General features: G+C 44.5%; 2 non-coding genes across 2 annotated transcripts; both read left to right on the top strand.

Annotated features, from left to right (window-relative positions):
* The first annotated feature begins 5212 nt into the window (after positions 1–5212).
* LOC138362040 (5S ribosomal RNA) lies at positions 5213–5331 on the top strand. Its single transcript, XR_011227375.1, has one exon. It is a non-coding gene; the product is annotated as a 5S ribosomal RNA (ribosomal RNA).
* An 8730-nt stretch (positions 5332–14061) lies between these two features.
* On the top strand, positions 14062–14180 carry LOC138362038 (5S ribosomal RNA). The gene has a single exon (XR_011227372.1). It is a non-coding gene; the product is annotated as a 5S ribosomal RNA (ribosomal RNA).
* Positions 14181–15500: the final 1320 nt, after the last annotated feature.

The following is a 15500-nucleotide window of genomic DNA, read 5'->3' as shown; positions in this document are numbered from 1 at the left end:
CATCTACAAAGCTGCTGAAGCAGGTCCACCCCGACACTGGTACTCCTCTTCCAAAGCCATGTCGATCATGAACCGTTCGTGAACGACATCTTCGAGCGCACTCGCCGCCGAGGCTTCTCGCCTGGCCCACTACAACAAGCGTTCCACAATTACCAGTCGGGAGATCCAGACGGCTGTAAGGCTCCTGTTGCCCGCGAGAACTGGCCAAGCACCGCCGTCTCTGAGGGCACTAAGGCCGTCACCAAGTACACTCCCTCCAAGTAAACGGCTTACTTACCTGCCCTGTGGTGGTGGCTTGGCCTCAAACCAACAAACTCGGCTCCATTGGAGCCACACTTTAATTTCTAAGAGATTGTGAGTGTTTAGACACCAATACTATATAACAAAAACCTCTGTCACTGAAAGCAAATAGCTATAAAATGAGAATATCTTATGAAACTGTCTGTGTGTGTTTCTCTCTCTCAAGTGTGTCTGTCCTGTCTGTCTGTCTGCTGTGTCTGTCTGTCTGTCTGTCTGTCTGTCTGCCTGCCTGCCTGCCTGCCTGTCTGTCTGTCTGTCTGTCTGTCTGTCTGTCTGTCTGTCTGTCTGTCTGTCTGTCTGTCTGTCTGTCTTGTCTGTCTTGTCTGTCTGTCTGTGTGTCTCTCTCTCTCTCTCTCTCTCTCTCTCTCTCTCTCTCTCTCTCTCTCTCTCTCTCTCTCTCTCTCTCTCTCTCTCTCTCTCTCTCTCTCTCTCAACACATATAAGCACTCGGTATCTTTTTTCTAGAGATTAGAGATTCATTGTTATGTTCCACATTAGGATTACTATGCAGGCCACCCTCTTAGGTTTGAAAATGTCAAGAAAACGGTTAATTTAAAATGTCATCTAACTTAACAGATTAAGCCAGAGGACCGAAAACAGAATAAAACAGGACTGGACAGTATATGTCACTTATACAAGCTGCTTTTATTTCTAGTACAGTATGACAATTTTTATTTTTGGGGGGGGGGGGGGGGGGGGGTGATCCTTGACAGTGCATAAGAGTGAAAAGCGCGGCCGTTTTGTTGTAAGAGAACAGGTGTACTACAAATGACTTGATTTTTGATATCACATGTATGTATGACACTATAAATTATGCTAGGAATGTCTGAAATCTCCTTAGAAGGATATTTTGGCCTGAGAAGGGCCGAGTTTGGTGTATACTAGGGTGGTCGATTTAGCTTATGCACGCTCTCCACGGATACGGCGAGCAAGCTGAATGTCCTTTGGCATGATGGTGACACGCTTGGCGTGGATGGCACAGAGGTTAGTGTCCTCGAAGAGACCGACCAGGTAAGCCTCGGATGCCTCCTGTAAAGCCATGACGGCAGACGACTGGAAGCGAAGATCGGTCTTGAAGTCCTGGGCAATCTCGCGCACCAGACGCTGGAAGGGAAGTTTCCTGATGAGCAACTCGGTGCTCTTCTGGTAACGACGGATCTCACGCAGGGCGACCGTTCCGGGCCTGTAACGGTGAGGCTTCTTCACACCCCCTGTGGCAGGAGCAGACTTGCGTGCTGCCTTGGTGGCCAGCTGCTTACGAGGAGCCTTGCCTCCCGTGGACTTGCGAGCAGTCTGCTTGGTGCGAGCCATGGTGAACAACTGTGGTTTGTGATGGCCGGCGCCGAAAAATTTTTGCTTATATACGCCGTCTCGAGGCGCTTGCTCGAGCGCCATTGGCTGCTCGACTCGCCTACGTCACCCCGTTGCCCCTCCCCTCCTTCCTCTGGCTGCAGCCAACAGGCGGCTCACCTCAATCACTATTATCGCTGATTTTGCTCTATTTTTTGGATTTGTGCAAAAGTCATTTCACAGGGACGTGAAACAGACGAGTAGGCAACTGCAGTTTGTTTTGAAAGCGTTGTGAGAAAGCCGTGTCTACTCGACCACAAGCGTAAAGTAAGGGCAGGCAGGAGTTGCAATGCTACTAGTACGTCCGCTTGATGGGATATAGTCGGGAAATCGTGCGGCGTATGGGACCAACTAGCTCCCGTTTTCTGGTGCCTTGGGTGGGGCGCGATGCTGATTAGCAGATCTAAGACCACATCTGGAGTGAGCCCCCAGGGCACACCCAGCTGAGGGCTGCTGTCTCCGTGGGTGCTCAGAAAAGACGAAATGTTGTCACAGAGATCCGATTCCTTGCCTTCACTGCCTAGTCTGGTCATAACGATTTCAATGCCATGCAGCTGGGTTTAGCCCTGGCACTTTACCTCATACTGAAAACCCTTCCTCTCACCCCCACTAATTCTTCCCCTATCCCCACTTCCACGCTCACCCATCAGGGTATCTTGACCTATATTTAAATGAATGAATGAATGAATGGCATTCGTCAATTCGATTCACACAACTTCAACACCATGACTGGACGCGGCAAGGGAGGCAAGGGACTCGGAAAGGGTGGCGCCAAGCGTCATCGTAAGGTGCTACGTGACAACATCCAGGGCATCACCAAGCCCGCTATTCGTCGCTTAGCTCGTCGTGGCGGCGTGAAGCGTATTTCGGGTCTCATCTACGAAGAGACCCGTGGCGTCCTGAAGGTGTTCCTCGAGAACGTCATCCGTGATGCTGTAACCTACACGGAACACGCCAAGAGGAAGACCGTCACTGCTATGGACGTGGTGTACGCTCTGAAGCGCCAGGGTCGTACCCTCTACGGATTCGGCGGATAAGAGCTTGGCTAATCCATCGATTCCACCCACCACCACCTCAAAACGGGACCTAATTAGGTCCCTATACTTTTTTACTGAAGGGCTTAATAGACGATAACATAAATTGTTTTGATATCAGCTAGCACATTGGGTCTTATGAAATCTATTTTTTATCCTCGCATGCTTAAAGGGACTCTGATTGGGGAGGGAGGGGGGGGGGGGAGGGAAGGTTTGTTACGTTATATACTAGCAGAGCAGGATCATTGGTGGGGGGGGGGGGGGGGGGGGGGTGAGGGGGAGAGAGAGAGAGAGAGAGATCTTTCCCAACTCTTCCTTTTTACATGAGTGAGCTACCCGTTTTATTCATTTTATCCTTCTCAGAGCTGTTTTGATAGTATCCAAATGATGGGTAAATGAAAAGGGAGGACACGAATATCTACCCAGAATTCAGGGACTGGCAATCGATATGCATGTTTGAGTGCGAATCTTTTTCTCTCTCAACTTAGGTATACGTTTATGTCGTACCTAAAAGCGAGAACCACACTATGGGACAAGTATGCAAGGCCCAATTTCCTAACAAGCACAGTTAATTTTGTTTATTTTCGAACATTTCTTTCCAAATTGGTTTATCCAATTAACAGTATTATATTAAGATCATGAATTGCTGGGTTAGGTTAGGTTAGGTTAGGTTAGGTTAGGTTAGGTTAGGTTAGGTTAGGTTAGCTTAGCTTAGGTTTAGGTTAGCTTAGCTTAGCTTGGGTTAGCTTAGGTTAGGTTAGGTTAGCTTAGCTTGGGTTAGCATAGGTTAGGTTAGGTTTGATTACATTTCTATGTTAGATTTAACTCAAATTCAAAACAATTGCAGTCATTCGGCTTGTTAGTCAACTTGCCTCTAATAGGGGCAATTTGTCTAACAAGACTATTTAGTTTTGTGTGCATATATATATATATATATATATATATATATATATATATATATATATATATATATATATATATATATATATATATATATATATATATATATATATATATAGCTTCAAGACTCCGAACCAATATAGAAGCATCAAGAGGAAGTGCTTGTGTTATGGGCCAATAGGCCTTCTGCAGTTACTTCCATTCTTATGTTTTTATTCCCATTGGTTCGTGTTTTATCTTGTGTAAATGTCAATCACCTTACCCAAAACTTTGGTACCATATCACCTCACCCATGTGTATATATAAATATATATATATATATATATATATATATATATATATATATATATATATATATATATATATATAATATATATATATATATATATATATAATAATATACAGAGTAAATCTACCCCAAAAGTAATGATTTATTTGTCTACAAAACTAAACTCTTTTTGGAATCATATGAGGCCCCTCCACTGAGGGGGGAGGCCTGGATGTTTATTGTCATGTGTATTCATGCTGCTTGCATGTCGTCGTTTATTTTGCCTTTGTTGTTTTCTTGACAGCTTTCTTTGCCTTGGGTGGTTTGGGAGATTTTGAAGCTCTCTTTATTTTGGGCTTTTTGTTCCCAACAACAAGCTGCTGCTGCTGCTTCTTTTTCAAGGCTGTAGGTGGTTTGTTGCTTGTGGCGGCTTTCTTGGGAGTTACCACGGCCTTCTTTGCTGCTGTAGATGGTTTCTTGGTTGTGGTGGCTTTCTTGGGAGTTAGAACGGCCCTCTTCTCTGCTACGGCCAGCTTGAATGATCCACTAGCTCCACTTCCCTTGGTCTGAACAAGAATGCCGTCAGCCACTGCTTTCTTGAGAAATCTTCGGATGTAAATGGCGATCTTGGCAGCCTCGACTTTGTTGTTGGCAACAACGTACTTCTTGATTGCTTGTAGAGACGAGCCCTTACGGTCTTTGAGTGCTGCGACCGCGGCTAGAACCATTTGACTAGTTTTCGGGTGAGCAACCTGGACGCGAGGTTTCCTGGTGGTGGCCACCACAGCAGCAGCCTTCTTGGTAGGCTTTGCTTCTACCATGATGATGATGAGATAACCAAGGTGATGAGAGACGCTCAGACAGTCACGGGGGAATGATGCTGCCGCCGCTTGAGCCGAACCTATTTATGTGCCGGCACGGTACAGAAGCTGCAACCTGGCAACTCGTCCACCAATCACAACGGTTGGTTTTACGGCTCCGAAACCTGGATCCCATATCTTCTCTAAAATAGAAGCATTTGTTCATGTTCTTTGTAAAAGTATCATAAAGCAGGACAGATGAGACAAATATCATAAAAACTGAAGAGCAGATGAGCACACACATGTATGTATTACAAAAGAAAATCCACAAATTCATTAGAAATTGGCAGGGCAGGCTGAGGAAGTAGGTAGATGTAAAATGTCTGTAAATGGCGAAAGAACATAAACCCAAGACTGAATAAACGATGTTAAATATCCATGCCAAGGAGACAAAAATATGTTAGGATACAATTACCATTAAGACACCACAAGAAGGTCCGTATCCTGCCGTGATGACTAAAAAGAGTTGGTTATTAGCCACAATGTGTAGGCAGTCTCATGCCAACGGCCATACCACGTTGAGAACACCGCTTCTCGTCCGATCAGCGAAGTTAAGCAACGTTGGGTTTGGTTAGTACTTGGATGGGTGACCGCCTGGGAACACCAAATGCTGTTGGCAATAATGTTTTTTGTTTTGTTTTGTTTTGTTTCGTTTGTTTTTGTTTGAATGGCTGGCTCCACGGGAAATTCACGGAGTTGTGTGGAATAAGGCCTGGTAAAATGAATTAATATGTATGTCATGTTTAAAACAAACTCGCTTAATATAGTGTGTGAGGCTTTATACAAAAACAAACAACCAAAACAAAACATGTTGTGTATATATATATATATATATTATATATATATATATATATATATATATATATATATATATATATATATATATATATATATATATATATATATATATATATATATATATATATATATATATATATATATATATATATATATATATATATATATATATATATATATATATATATATATATATATATATATATATATATATATATATATATATATAGCTTAATCCGGGTTTGAACTCGCAACTCCAAGAATACGCATCACTTATATACACTTTACCACTGGACCACAGCTGCAGGACACAAGCTTGATGCTGAGGTATCAATTTAATGACGTAAATGCCATTTCCACAAATAAATGATAATTTAAAAGTATTTGTATGTACAAATCTTTTCTGTTTAAAAGGCTACAATATCAGTTACTGATATAATTTGTGTTAATGTTTCTATACCCACAGGAAGGCATGTTTTTGCTTATATGTAAGGGGTACGGAGAAGGAATCCACAGACCATCAGTCCCCTTCCCCCCCCCCCCCCCCCCCCCCCCCCCCCCCCCCCCCCCCCCCCCCCCCCCTCCCCCTCCCACCTACTACCACCACCACCACCACCACTACTCACCACCAATCACCACCAATCACCACCACCACCACCAATCACCACCAATCACCACACCTAACCGAAAACCCCCTAACACATCAACCCTCCCCCCAATCAACAGGCGAAATAATAACCCTCAAATGCCTGCCTGCCTGCCAGCCAGCCAATACTAACGGTCTTCTCAGAAAGAAAATCTCTTTGTATCTGTATTACTTGATGAAATGTATGATTCTAATAATGAAAATAAATTTTGATGTCGGTTGTATGAGCATAATGACCAATATGCACATGATATGAATGAATTAAATAGTGTAGTTTTAAGTAATTAGGTTGTAGACACATTAAGCGGATATGATATTTGACGCGTCCAGAACTGGTGATTTTTGGTTTAGTTTTAAATGCACCACCACCATTGCTTCCCCAGAGCCTAATTAAGGACCGGTAAAAGGAGTCAATATGTATGTCATCTATAAAACCAAAGAATGAATAAAAACACACACACACACACACCTACATAATAGTATTAGGAAGATTGTATGGCAAAAAAAAAAAGTACTCCCATTGGGTCGTTTGAACTCGCGACTTCCAAAACACCAGCCACACACCTTACCACCCAGCCACCATAGAGTTGGTATAATTGTGCAACTTTAGTTATAAAAGTAAAGTTCTTATTGTCTCAAATCTTATTGTCTGTTCTATGAAAAGGCATGATGTAAATTATGTATTTTTTTTTTGAATGATTGAATTGTAGGCACATTAAGCGGATTCGATATTTGATATATCCAGAAAAGGTGATTTCTGTTCAGTTTTAAAATGCATCACCGTTAACGCTAAAGGACTGGTAAAACGACTCGATGTTTGTCATTTTTAAAATAAACACTAAAACTAGGCCCTTAACATATATAATGTTTGAATATAAATTGAATGCATATAAATACAAAGTGGGAGTGGCTGGCTGGCTGGCTGGCTGGCTGGCTGGCTGGCTGGCTGGCTGGCTGGCTGGCTGGCTGGCTGGCTGGCTGGCTGGCTGGCTGGCTGGCTGGCTGGCTGGCTGGCTGGCTGGCTGGCTGGCTGGCTGGCTGGCTGGCTGGCTGGCTGCCTGCCTGCTGCCTGCCTGCCTGCCTGCCTGCCTGCCTGCCTGCCTGCCTGCCTGCCTGCCTGCCTGCCTGCCTGCCTGCCTGCCTGCCTGCCTGCCTGCCCGCCTGCCCGCCTGCCGCCTGCCCGCCTGCCCGCCTGCCCGCCTGCCCGCCCGCCCGCCCGCCCGCCCGCCCGCCCGCCGCCCGCCCGCCCGCCTGCTTGCCTTGCCTTGCCTGTCCTGTCCTGTCCTGTTATTGCCTTGCCTTGCCTTGCCTTGCCTTGCCTTGCCTTGCCTTGCCCTGCCCTGCCCTGCCTTGGCTGCAGCTGGCTGGCTGGCCGTAAATCAACTCTTAACAACACCATACCACACCACACCATCACTCATCACCCATCACCCACCACCGGCCCCAGTCTCCCAGCCTCTCTTATATACCCGAGCAGGCCCTTTAAATTATTTGAATTGTTGCACTTCGGCCAATGGCAGGCACGATCGCTGCTGCTCAAACATATTCTGGTTCACAAGTATTATAATATATTATATTATATATATATATATATATATATATATATATATATATATATATATATATATATATATATATATATATATATTCATGAAACACATTAAAACCTTGATCATTTATTCATTCATTACGTCTAGTGAAGAATTGCTTTTGTTCATTTGTATGATTAAAAATTGATAGAATATGAATTCCTCGCTTAAAGTAAAATATAAAATATATATTGGATTTATATGATTGGTTAATATTCCAAGTGATGCTGAATATCCCCTATAATTTTGTTTTGTTTGTTTGTTATGTACACATTCCAAATGAAATCAATATAAATGTTATTATTAATGTTTGAAAGTTGATTGTCTACTTGAATCTCTCTATTAAAGTGTGTGTGGCTCCGGATGGAGCCTGGTTATGGTATTTGTCGTGGTGGGTGGCAGAAGTGCTTACTTCTTCTCTGTCTTCTTTGGCAAAAGAACTGCCTGAATGTTTGGAAGAACACCTCCCTGTGCAATGGTTACGCCAGACAGAAGTTTGTTGAGTTCTTCGTCGTTGCGGATGGCCAACTGCAAGTGACGTGGGATGATACGGGTCTTCTTGTTGTCACGTGCGGCGTTACCGGCGAGCTCCAGAACTTCGGCAGCGAGGTATTCCATGACGGCTGCCAGGTAGACAGGAGCGCCAGCACCGACGCGTTCGGCGTAGTTGCCCTTACGCAGCAGACGGTGAATTCTGCCCACGGGGAACTGAAGTCCGGCCCTGCTGGAGCGAGACTTTGACTTGCCCTTCACTTTGCCTCCCTTGCCGCGTCCTGACATTGCTGCTGCTGTTGTGGGTTTGTGGTGTTTTATGCCGCCCCGCAGATCGAGCTTCGTGTTATATACCCCGCTCAGGATCAAGGGAGCCCGCCACTGACCAATCAGCGCGCTCCGCCACGCGACCCGCTCTGAGCTGAGTCGCGAGCGGGATATAAAAGGAAAGCTCGCCTCGCGCAAAAGTTCATTATTGTATCGCAACGCCAGCCGGCACGAGCATCATCATGCCACCCAAGGCATCTGGAAAGGCTGCCAAGAAGGCCGGAAAGGCCCAGAAGGCCATTGCCAAGGGCGATAAGAAAAAGAAGCGCAGGAGGAAGGAGAGCTACAGCATCTACATCTACAAAGTGCTGAAGCAGGTCCACCCCGACACTGGTATCTCTTCCAAAGCCATGTCGATCATGAACTCGTTCGTGAACGACATCTTCGAGCGCATCGCCGCCGAGGCTTCTCGCCTGGCCCACTACAACAAGCGTTCCACCATTACCAGTCGGGAGATCCAGACGGCTGTAAGGCTCCTGTTGCCCGGAGAACTGGCCAAGCACGCCGTCTCTGAGGGCACTAAGGCCGTCACCAAGTACACCTCCTCCAAGTAAACGGCTTACTTACTGCCCTGTGGTGGTGGCTTGGCCTCAAACCAACAAACTCGGCTCCATTGGAGCCACACTTTAATTTCTAAAGAGATTGTGAGTGTTAGACACCAATACTATTATAACAAAAACCTCTGTCACTGAAAGCAAATAGCTATAAAATGAGAATATTTATGAAACTGTCTGTGTGTGTTTCTCTCTCTCAGTGTCTGTCTGTCTGTCTGTCTGTCTGTCTGTCTGTCTGTCTGTCTGTCTGTCTGTCTGCCTGCCTGCCTGCCTGCCTGTCTGTCTGTCTGTCTGTCTGTCTGTCTGTCTGTCTGTCTGTCTGTCTGTCTGTCTGTCTGTCTGTCTGTCTTGTCTGTCTTGTCTGTCTGTCTGTGTGTCCTCTCTCCTCTCTCTCTCTCTCTCTCTCCTCTCTCTCTCTCTCTCTCTCTCTCTCTCTCTCTCTCTCTCTCTCTCTCTCTCTCTCTCTCTCAACACATATAAGCACTCGGTATCTTTTTTCTAGAGATTAGAGATTCATTGTTATGTTCCACATTAGGATTACTATGCAGGCCACCCTCTTAGGTTTGAAAATGTCAAGAAAACGGTTAATTTAAAATGTCATCTAACTTAACAGATTAAGCCAGAGGACCGAAAACAGAATAAAACAGGACTGGACAGTATATGTCACTTATACAAGCTGCTTTTATTTCTAGTACAGTATGACAATTTTTATTTTTGGGGGGGGGGGGGGGGGGGGTGATCCTTGACAGTGCATAAGAGTGAAAAGCGACGGCGTTTTGTTTGTAAGAGAACAGGTTGTACTACAAATGACTTGATTTATTGATATCACATGTATGTATGACACCTAAATTATGCTAGGAATGTCTGAAATCTCCTTAGAAGGATATTTTGGCCCTGAGAAGGGCCGAGTTTGGTGTATACTAGGGTGGTCGATTTAGCTTATGCACGCTCTCCACGGATACGGCGAGCAAGCTGAATGTCCTTTGGCATGATGGTGACACGCTTGGCGTGGATGGCACAGAGGTTAGTGTCCTCGAAGAGACCGACCAGGTAAGCCTCGGATGCCTCCTGTAAAGCCATGACGGCAGACGACTGGAAGCGAAGATCGGTCTTGAAGTCCTGGGCAATCTCGCGCACCAGACGCTGGAAGGGAAGTTTCCTGATGAGCAACTCGGTGCTCTTCTGGTAACGACGGATCTCACGCAGGGCGACCGTTCCGGGCCTGTAACGGTGAGGCTTCTTCACACCCCCTGTGGCAGGAGCAGACTTGCGTGCTGCCTTGGTGGCCAGCTGCTTACGAGGAGCCTTGCCTCCCGTGGACTTGCGAGCAGTCTGCTTGGTGCGAGCCATGGTGAACAACTGTGGTTTGTGATGGCCGGCGCCGAAAAATTTTTGCTTATATACGCCGTCTCGAGGCGCTTGCTCGAGCGCCATTGGCTGCTCGACTCGCCTACGTCACCCCGTTGCCCCTCCCCTCCTTCCTCTGGCTGCAGCCAACAGGCGGCTCACCTCAATCACTATTATCGCTGATTTTGCTCTATTTTTTGGATTTGTGCAAAAGTCATTTCACAGGGACGTGAAACAGACGAGTAGGCAACTGCAGTTTGTTTTGAAAGCGTTGTGAGAAAGCCGTGTCTACTCGACCACAAGCGTAAAGTAAGGGCAGGCAGGAGTTGCAATGCTACTAGTACGTCCGCTTGATGGGATATAGTCGGGAAATCGTGCGGCGTATGGGACCAACTAGCTCCCGTTTTCTGGTGCCTTGGGTGGGGCGCGATGCTGATTAGCAGATCTAAGACCACATCTGGAGTGAGCCCCCAGGGCACACCCAGCTGAGGGCTGCTGTCTCCGTGGGTGCTCAGAAAAGACGAAATGTTGTCACAGAGATCCGATTCCTTGCCTTCACTGCCTAGTCTGGTCATAACGATTTCAATGCCATGCAGCTGGGTTTAGCCCTGGCACTTTACCTCATACTGAAAACCCTTCCTCTCACCCCCACTAATTCTTCCCCTATCCCCACTTCCACGCTCACCCATCAGGGTATCTTGACCTATATTTAAATGAATGAATGAATGAATGGCATTCGTCAATTCGATTCACACAACTTCAACACCATGACTGGACGCGGCAAGGGAGGCAAGGGACTCGGAAAGGGTGGCGCCAAGCGTCATCGTAAGGTGCTACGTGACAACATCCAGGGCATCACCAAGCCCGCTATTCGTCGCTTAGCTCGTCGTGGCGGCGTGAAGCGTATTTCGGGTCTCATCTACGAAGAGACCCGTGGCGTCCTGAAGGTGTTCCTCGAGAACGTCATCCGTGATGCTGTAACCTACACGGAACACGCCAAGAGGAAGACCGTCACTGCTATGGACGTGGTGTACGCTCTGAAGCGCCAGGGTCGTACCCTCTACGGATTCGGCGGATAAGAGCTTGGCTAATCCATCGATTCCACCCACCACCACCTCAAAACGGGACCTAATTAGGTCCCTATACTTTTTTACTGAAGGGCTTAATAGACGATAACATAAATTGTTTTGATATCAGCTAGCACATTGGGTCTTATGAAATCTATTTTTTATCCTCGCATGCTTAAAGGGACTCTGATTGGGGAGGGAGGGGGGGGGGGGAGGGAAGGTTTGTTACGTTATATACTAGCAGAGCAGGATCATTGGTGGGGGGGGGGGGGGGGGGGGTGAGGGGGAGAGAGAGAGAGAGAGAGATCTTTCCCAACTCTTCCTTTTTACATGAGTGAGCTACCCGTTTTATTCATTTTATCCTTCTCAGAGCTGTTTTGATAGTATCCAAATGATGGTAAATGAAAAGGGAGGACACGAATATCTACCCAGAATTCAGGACTGGCAATCGATATGCATGTTTGAGTGCGAATCTTTTTCTCTCTCAACTTAGGTATACGTTTATGTCGTACCTAAAAGCGAGAACCACACTATTGGGACAAGTATGCAAGGCCCAATTTTCCTAACAAGCACAGTTAATTTTGTTATTTTCGAACATTTCTTTCCAAATTGGTTTATCCAATTAACAGTATTATATTAAGATCATGAATTGCTGGGTTAGGTTAGGTTAGGTTAGGTTAGGTTAGGTTAGGTTAGGTTAGGTTAGGTTAGCTTAGCTTAGGTTAGGTTAGCTTAGCTTAGCTTGGGTTAGCTTAGGTTAGGTTAGGTTAGCTTAGCTTGGGTTAGCATAGGTTAGGTTAGGTTTGATTACATTTCTATGTTAGATTTAACTCAAATTCAAAACAATTGCAGTCATTCGGCTTGTTAGTCAACTTGCCTCTAATAGGGGCAATTTGTCTAACAAGACTATTTAGTTTTGTGTGCATATATATATATATATATATATATATATATATATATATATATATATATATATATATATATATATATATATATATATATATATATATATAGCTTCAAGACTCCGAACCAATATAGAAGCATCAAGAGGAAGTGCTTGTGTTATGGGCCAATAGGCCTTCTGCAGTTACTTCCATTCTTATGTTTTTATTCCCATTGGTTCGTGTTTTATCTTGTGTAAATGTCAATCACCTTACCCAAAACTTTGGTACCATATCACCTCACCCATGTGTATATATAAATATATATATATATATATATATATATATATATATATATATATATATATATATATATATATATATATATATATATATATATATATATATATATATATAATATACAGAGTAAATCTACCCCAAAAGTAATGATTTATTTGTCTACAAAACTAAACTCTTTTTGGAATCATATGAGGCCCCTCCACTGAGGGGGGAGGCCTGGATGTTTATTGTCATGTGTATTCATGCTGCTTGCATGTCGTCGTTTATTTTGCCTTTGTTGTTTTCTTGACAGCTTTCTTTGCCTTGGGTGGTTTGGGAGATTTTGAAGCTCTCTTTATTTTGGGCTTTTTGTTCCCAACAACAAGCTGCTGCTGCTGCTTCTTTTTCAAGGCTGTAGGTGGTTTGTTGCTTGTGGCGGCTTTCTTGGGAGTTACCACGGCCTTCTTTGCTGCTGTAGATGGTTTCTTGGTTGTGGTGGCTTTCTTGGGAGTTAGAACGGCCCTCTTCTCTGCTACGGCCAGCTTGAATGATCCACTAGCTCCACTTCCCTTGGTCTGAACAAGAATGCCGTCAGCCACTGCTTTCTTGAGAAATCTTCGGATGTAAATGGCGATCTTGGCAGCCTCGACTTTGTTGTTGGCAACAACGTACTTCTTGATTGCTTGTAGAGACGAGCCCTTACGGTCTTTGAGTGCTGCGACCGCGGCTAGAACCATTTGACTAGTTTTCGGGTGAGCAACCTGGACGCGAGGTTTCCTGGTGGTGGCCACCACAGCAGCAGCCTTCTTGGTAGGCTTTGCTTCTACCATGATGATGATGAGATAACCAAGGTGATGAGAGACGCTCAGACAGTCACGGGGGAATGATGCTGCCGCCGCTTGAGCCGAACCTATTTATGTGCCGGCACGGTACAGAAGCTGCAACCTGGCAACTCGTCCACCAATCACAACGGTTGGTTTTACGGCTCCGAAACCTGGATCCCATATCTTCTCTAAAATAGAAGCATTTGTTCATGTTCTTTGTAAAAGTATCATAAAGCAGGACAGATGAGACAAATATCATAAAAACTGAAGAGCAGATGAGCACACACATGTATGTATTACAAAAGAAAATCCACAAATTCATTAGAAATTGGCAGGGCAGGCTGAGGAAGTAGGTAGATGTAAAATGTCTGTAAATGGCGAAAGAACATAAACCCAAGACTGAATAAACGATGTTAAATATCCATGCCAAGGAGACAAAAATATGTTAGGATACAATTACCATTAAGACACCACAAGAAGGTCCGTATCCTGCCGTGATGACTAAAAAGAGTTGGTTATTAGCCACAATGTGTAGGCAGTCTCATGCCAACGGCCATACCACGTTGAGAACACCGCTTCTCGTCCGATCAGCGAAGTTAAGCAACGTTGGGTTTGGTTAGTACTTGGATGGGTGACCGCCTGGGAACACCAAATGCTGTTGGCAATAATGTTTTTTGTTTTGTTTGTTTTGTTTCGTTTGTTTTTTTGTTTGAATGGCTGGCTCCACGGGAAATTCACGGAGTTGTGTGGAATAAGGCCTGGTAAAATGAATTAATATGTATGTCATGTTTAAAACAAACTCGCTTAATATAGTGTGTGAGGCTTTATACAAAAACAAACAACCAAAACAAAACATGTTGTGTATATATATATATATATATATATATATATATATATATATATATAATATATATATATATATATATATATATATATATATATATATATATATATATATATATATATATATATATATATATATATATATATATATATATATATATATATATATATATATATATATATATATATATATATATATATTATATATAGCTTAATCCGGGTTTGAACTCGCAACTCCAAGAATACGCATCACTTATATACACTTTACCACTGGACCACAGCTGCAGGACACAAGCTTGATGCTGAGGTATCAATTTAATGACGTAAATGCCATTTCCACAAATAAATGATAATTTAAAAGTATTTGTATGTACAAATCTTTTCTGTTTAAAAGGCTACAATATCAGTTACTGATATAATTTGTGTTAATGTTTCTATACCCACAGGAAGGCATGTTTTTGCTTATATGTAAGGGGTACGGAGAAGGAATCCACAGACCATCAGTCCCCTTCCCCCCCCCCCCCCCCCCCCCCCCCCCCCCCCCCCCCCCCCCCCCCCCCCCCCCCCCCCCCCCCCCCCCCCCCCCCCCCCCCCCCCCCCCCCCCCCCCCCCCCCCCCCCCCCCCCCCCCCCCCCCCCCCCCCTCCCACCTACTACCACCACCACCACCACCACTACTCACCACCAATCACCACCAATCACCACCACCACCACCAATCACCACCAATCACCACACCTAACCGAAAACCCCCTAACACATCAACCCTCCCCCCAATCAACAGGCGAAATAATAACCCTCAAATGCCTGCCTGCCTGCCAGCCAGCCAATACTAACGGTCTTCTCAGAAAGAAAATCTCTTTGTATCTGTATTACTTGATGAAATGTATGATTCTAATAATGAAAATAAATTTTGATGTCGGTTGTATGAGCATAATGACCAATATGCACATGATATGAATGAATTAAATAGTGTAGTTTTAAGTAATTAGGTTGTAGACACATTAAGCGGATATGATATTTGACGCGTCCAGAACTGGTGATTTTTGGTTTAGTTTTAAATGCACCACCACCATTGCTTCCCCAGAGCCTAATTAAGGACCGGTAAAAGGAGTCAATATGTATGTCATCTATAAAACCAAAG

The sequence above is a fragment of the Procambarus clarkii genome, unplaced genomic scaffold (genome assembly GCF_040958095.1).
Source record: "Procambarus clarkii isolate CNS0578487 unplaced genomic scaffold, FALCON_Pclarkii_2.0 HiC_scaffold_1118, whole genome shotgun sequence".
Lineage (NCBI taxonomy): Eukaryota > Metazoa > Arthropoda > Malacostraca > Decapoda > Cambaridae > Procambarus > Procambarus clarkii.
Note: the sequence above shows the minus strand (reverse complement) of the source record. Positions and strands in the feature narration are given on the sequence as shown.